The sequence below is a fragment of the Phaethon aethereus genome (assembly GCF_964289735.1).
Source record: "Phaethon aethereus genome assembly, chromosome: 25".
Classification (NCBI taxonomy): domain Eukaryota; kingdom Metazoa; phylum Chordata; class Aves; order Phaethontiformes; family Phaethontidae; genus Phaethon; species Phaethon aethereus.
The window spans coordinates 155429-161824 of record NC_138601.1 but is presented as its reverse complement, the minus strand read 5'-3'; positions in this window follow the sequence as shown (position 1 = coordinate 161824).

Below are 6396 nucleotides of genomic sequence, written 5' to 3'. Positions count from 1 at the left end.
TGTCATACATGAGTGCCTGGATACCTTTCCAGTTCTTATGTCCCTGGGATAGATATGTGGAGGGGACTAGACAGAGCATAAACTTGTGTCTTGATCCCAACCTTGTTTTCTGAGCTGATGAATTATCACAAGAAAGTAAGATGCTTTCCATTTTCAGTAACTCTCCTCTGGTAACGTGCTATCTCAAATTAGCCCTCACACCCACATCACCAGAAAGAGGAAGAAGATTAGAAACAGAAATCACTGATCATCTTTGTAGACCCTGCTTGCCAAATATCTCCCATCTCTGTGCAAATGTCATTTCTGTTTAATGATGAATTTCTACTTCTATAATCTTCGTTTTGGATTAGAGATAAATGTTGAAATACTGAAATGTTCTCTGGGTCAATGATGGTAAATTTCAACTGAGAAAAATAAAAATGTATAATTTTAGTCATTCTGAATAATTTTGCTTCAAAATTTTTTTTTTTTACTTTTCAGAATGTATATTGCAGAAATCATCATGCGATCATATAATATTTTATAACATACTGTATTTAAAATTAAATTAAACTAGATAGGAAAATAAGCATGATACATGTTTCAACATTATAAGATACCAGTTCTCCAAACTCATCTGGCATTTTGAAACTGGAAGCACTTCTCAATCTAAAATGTAACAATGGATCAAAGTCAAACTGTGCCAGGTGACCAGCTGGCTTAAAAGGACATAAAACTAGCTTCCAATATTCATATGTCAGGACCACTTATGTAACTGGGAGAAAAATCTCTCATCTGGTGCAAAATGGTATATCTAAACTGGGGACAAACAAACAACCAGATCCACAGTTGATATGAGTGAATGTAGTTCCAGCAAAAACCAAGTAGCCAATGTGGAAGTTAGAGTAAATCATCCCTGAACTGACCATCCAGTCTTATGGTAAACGCACTGTATTCCACTAGCATTTCCCAGCTCTAGTGAATATTCAAAACCTCTAATAAAACCCCTGGGCTCAGTAGTACTCTGTTATAGTAAATTACCCAGAAATTCTTGTGTTGTAGTGTATTAACACCTCCACACTGAAGATACTGGGTCAAAACATTTCCTGTGAAATTATTTTTTGCACCATTGAAGCCTACAAACCAAATCTTCAAAACAGTATGTTATGGGAAGCAGGTGGAGAAGTCTTCAGCTGTTGTAATCAACGCAAGTCTAATCAGAGACAGTGGCCCAGTTATTCAGCTGATGATAATTAGTTTTGCTTCATTGGTTCAGCAGGTATAAATCAGGGGTTTCAAAAACTCAGACCTCATACAGACTGCTGCAGTAAGTTCATGTCTGATGTAACTAAAAGCTGTCTCCATGAAATGGGCAAGACTTCTGCTAGCAGAGGGTTACTGCAAGAACATAATAAGTAATGTCACCATGACAGCCCTTGGCCAAGTATCACACAGGTTGGGGTTAGCCTCTGTAGTGGAGATACTGTGTTGCAGTTGCTTATGCACAACTAATGCAAACTGACAATTACTTTTATGTCAGCTAAAGAACCTCCTTTCAGGTTTACGATTAGTGTGTGTAACTAGTTCGTGGAACTTAAAGTTGCTGCTTCAGGATCAGTATACTTGGGAAGCAGCATCAGAGGGAACTGGGATGGGAGTTATTTTACTTGAAGAGGCAGAAGAGACATAAACTTTATGTTCACTTTTTATGTTACTTATCTTTATTAATGAACCTATTATCAAATCAAGGTTTAGATACTTGAAGTGAAGTGGCTCGGTTGGTCTTTGGAGAGTCACAAGATGGCGATGACCAGTTTAGGAGCAGAATTATCACTCTGCAAACTGAGGATGTGTCTGCTGGGGACATGTAAATTGCTTTCTCTTTCCCATTTCTGATTGCATCACCACCTGTTACTGTATGGAACAAGTTAAGCTCTAGCCACAGGCCTAGGTAGCACTTTCTGGCATTACAAGCACTCACAGTATGTGCCACTGCCTCTAGAGGCCATGCCAACTGCCAAACTGGACATCTGTTTTTTTGACTACACAGTACCCTACACTACACTTTTCACTCTCACTTGGAGCATTTGCTCCCACTAGACTTGCTCCTCCTACTACTATGTTGTATCATGTCTCTTTTTACTCCCCTCTTCCCTTTCTCTGTCCTTCTTCCATCCCAAGCTAGAAGCTTCACGCACAGCCAAACCCATCCTACCACAGTGGGACAGTTTCTTCCACAAATAGCCCCAAAGTCTGCCACAGCAGCATCCCTTGCTCTACTGGTTCAGCTGCAACTTGGCACATACTGTGCAGACCACACCAGTGTTGGCTGCCACCAGTTCAGCCACCCACATGTGCCAGTTCCCCTGCTACCAGGCTTGCAGCCAACAGTCAGGTCATCCTCAGCCCAGAGTTTTTCAGTCTGAAAGTCATTGCAATATAATGAGGCTAAAGCTTATGTTTACTGGTGGGGGCAAGTGGTGTCTATGTGTAGTTTGATGTTTTGAGAATATATCCTGGGTGCCAAAGATCTTTTCAGGACAGGGGACTGAACCCTGTATTTCCCAATATCTAAACAGCTGTCTTCATTTGGGTCTGTGGGTTGATACATATGGGGAGATAAGATGGAGGTGTCCTTGGTCTTTGATACAGTAGGACAAAAAAAAGAGAAAATAGGGATTTGTGAGTTTTGATGGAATTATGGGGTGCTGATGGGGCAGGGTTGGGCTAAAAGCTGCACTGGCAGAGCTGTTTCTCAGCAGTCAAATTTGGTTGTTGAACTTCAAAGGAGACCAAAACATTGTGCAAGAAGAACTTGAGGGTGATCAAACACTGGAAAAGGTTGGACATAGAAGTCATTGAGTGTCCATTCGTGCAGACAGTCAAAAGCTGACTGGACACAATCCTGGATAACCTGCTGTAGCTGACACTGCTTGAGCAGGGAAGTTGGACTGGATGATTTCCAGAGGTCCCTTCCAACCTCAGCAGTTCTACGGTTCTTTGGTTCTGTAACTTGTGTTAAGAGATAGCCCTGAAGAGTTGGAACTTACTGCTGCTAGCAAGGAGATAGAAAAACAAGGCTTCAGCTACCAATTTTGAGAGAGTGCACTTCTTATCTCTCTCCACAGCCTAAGTAATGACCTTCCTCTACTGACCACTGAATTTGCTATGATCCTGCTGTGTTGGAGTCATTGCCATTTTGCTGCCATTGATAATTTGCAACCTGTCTGCTTCAATAAACCAGAAGAGGTGGCAGGAGAGAGACCAAACTGAGCAGGATTAACATGTTGGGCACAATGAGAGACCCTTTGGGTGGTGAGTGGGTGGATTTTTTTAAAAGTGCATGTCCAAGTTGAGTGACTTTTCTTCTTTGACAATGTTTCAGTCTTTGTTTTTGTTTGGGTCTCTGAGACCACTGAGAAAATTCAAGACTCTATCTTGTCTTTCAGTTGCATTTTGTGGCACTAGGCTGTGGAGCAAACATCATAGACTTTAAAGCTAGACAAGACCTTGCTGTTTGTCTGTAGAAGATGTGGGATCTAGACCTCCTACAGGGTGTATACTGTTGCATTTATTGTATTGTGAAAGCTTCTTTGTATGAGGTTGTCTAATAGGCTGCAACAGTGATGGACACTTGAGTTCAACAGAATTTCTCAATTGCCAGTTTTTTTCTCTCAGCATTAAGGTATGTCTCATTAAGAAGAAATATTTGTGCTGGGAAGGCAGGAGAGAGAAACTGTGGAAAACAGGCACATCAGGCTTATAACAACCAGTGGATGACTAAGGTCATGGTAACTTAAGTGTCAGAACCAGTGCTGAATTTCAGCTGTTTCTTTGTTTGGTGGATAATTACAAAACTGATATCCTAATTTCTTTAAGCTCTACATTTACTTTAGGGGAAATATCTGCCCTTTCCTTTGTTTTTCTGTGAGGAAACACTATGCAGATTATTATGTGTATTGATTTAAAATAATCACTCTGATGACAAAACCAAATGTAAATTCCAGGAGCCCATAGCTAAAGACTCAAAGCAAGTAATTTAATATAATTGGTTTGTCTCTCTGGGAAATGACTTGATGATTTTAATAAGGTCTGAGCAGATCCAGTTAAAACTTTGTACCTGACAAATTGCAGTGATGCAACCTTGCAAGTGAGTTTACAAGTGTGTTAAATTGGTTTCACTGTGCATCATTAAAATCCCAAGTTCTTTTGCTCCTAGAAATTAGCAGCTCTCTCATCCTACAGTCAAGCCTGATTATTGCTCTAATCTAGGAGATGGTGAGATACTGCTCCAAAGGAATAATGACCTGTGAAAACTGGCAGGATCTCTACAATGTTTTTACTGTATCTCAGCAGAACTGAAGAGATCATGGTCAAATACATTTCTTTTCAAGATTACATGTCAAGCAGAGTTAGCTGCATTGCACTATTGGGGTTGCAATTTAAAAAATGCCTGGACTAGGCTGGGTTCAAATAGCTCTCTTATGTGGCGTGACACTGCTGACTAATGGACCTGGCCTGCCTAGCAAAGGGGAGTAAATTCAGAAATGGTTCCTGGCAAAGATAAGGCCAATTCAGAGCTGTGTCTGCCCTCTCCTGCTGCACCAGGGCTTCTGCTGTGCAGAATTTTCCATCTGCTCATTCACCTTGCCAGAACATAGTAAATGCAGACAAAGTTTTGAACAGAATCCCAAACTTTAAATTTAATTTTAGAAGCAATGACATTGTCAAGGAGTCTAAAAGTAAGTACGGAGATCATTTGCAATGTGAGTTGCAGCGTGGGATATTCCCTTGTTAGGTGTGAAGACAGCAGAATTACCTCACAGGACGTTTCCCCTGTGTCTGAAACATAAATGGCATGACAGAAAAAGGATCATTTTCAACTTCATGGTTAAAGCCAGTAGTCAAGGTTGTAATCAGTCTAGGGTCATAAGTATTCCTCCTGGAGAGCTCAAGACATGACAAAGCTTGACAATCCAAGAATTAGTCAATATCAAATTGTTTTGGTTTTATTATGCTGGGAATGATTCTGGAATGGCATGAGTCAGGTAACACCACCTCTCTCCAACCAAACATCTGCCCCTGTGCTGGCTCACTGAATTCAGAAAAGTGGTCAAGACTTTTGGCTTAAACTGACTGGTGTGGGATAGCTCTAATCCATTATATCTTCAATTGGAGCAAGTCTGTATTATCTGGGTAAATTGCTAAGATTTTTTTGTAGTTGCAAGTATACCACTGGAAACTATGGAGTAGAGACCAGCAGACTGAAGTTCTTCCCACAGTCATGGGTGACTGCCACTTTGATGGGACAAAGCAACCTACCTTAAAATAAGTTTTTAAGATACATGACATGAACCTCTCCTTGAAGTTGTTTATACTTGCACACACAACCTCACCATTGCATTTTAAAAGTCTGCATTCTGGTAAGGCAGCTTGCTCCATGACCGGTGCCACTGCCACAAATGGGGTTTTTCAATAATGGGATGCCTACACAGAACTTGGCTTGCTGGCATCAGATGGGATTAACCTTTCTCAAAGGTGGAAGAAGGTCTTTGCTCACAAGCTAGCAGGACTTATTGACAGGGCTTTAAACTAGACTCAAAGGGAGAGGGGGATAATATCAGGCTTGCCTGTGACAAGCTGTGGGATGATGTGACAAGGCTAGAGGGATGGAGTGCTAGTGAGGCCCCTCGGCCTGTTGCACCAGTGAAAGACCACAGAGAATCTAAGGGGTGTTTCTCTAAGAGGGTGACATGACCAACAGACCAGCTGAAGTGCCTCTACACCAATGCACGCAGAATGGGCAACGAACGAATGGGAGTTAGAAGCCACTGTGCTGCTAGAAAGCTACAACCTGGTTGTCATTACTGAAACTTGCTGGGACAAATCCAATGACTGGAGTGTGGCTATCAATGGCTACAAGCTGTTCAGAAGGGACAGGCAATGAAGAAAGAGTGGAGGCATTGCTCTCTATGTCAAGAAATGGATAGAGTGTGAAGAGCTGTCTCTAAAGAACAGCCACAACCAGGTCGAAAGCTTAAGGATAAGAAAGGAAGCTTATGGGTAAGAATCAGAGACCAAGGCAACAGAGAACTTTGTGGTTGGTGTCTGCTACAGGCAACCCAATCAAAGGGAGTCTATTGACAAAACTTTCTCACTCCAGCTACAGGAGGCATTGCGCTCACAGACTCTTGTCCAGCTGGAGGACTTCAACCACCCCAACATCTGCTGGAAAAGTAGCACAGCGAGCCGTAGGCAATCCAGGAGACTCCTGGAGTGCATGGAGGATAACTTCCTAAGCCAGGTAATAGACAGCCCTACCAGAGGGGATGCCGTACTGGACCTGTTGGTCACCAATGCATGTTGAGCTAATCGGTGACATCAAGATTGGAGGCAGCCTGGGCTGCAGTGATCATG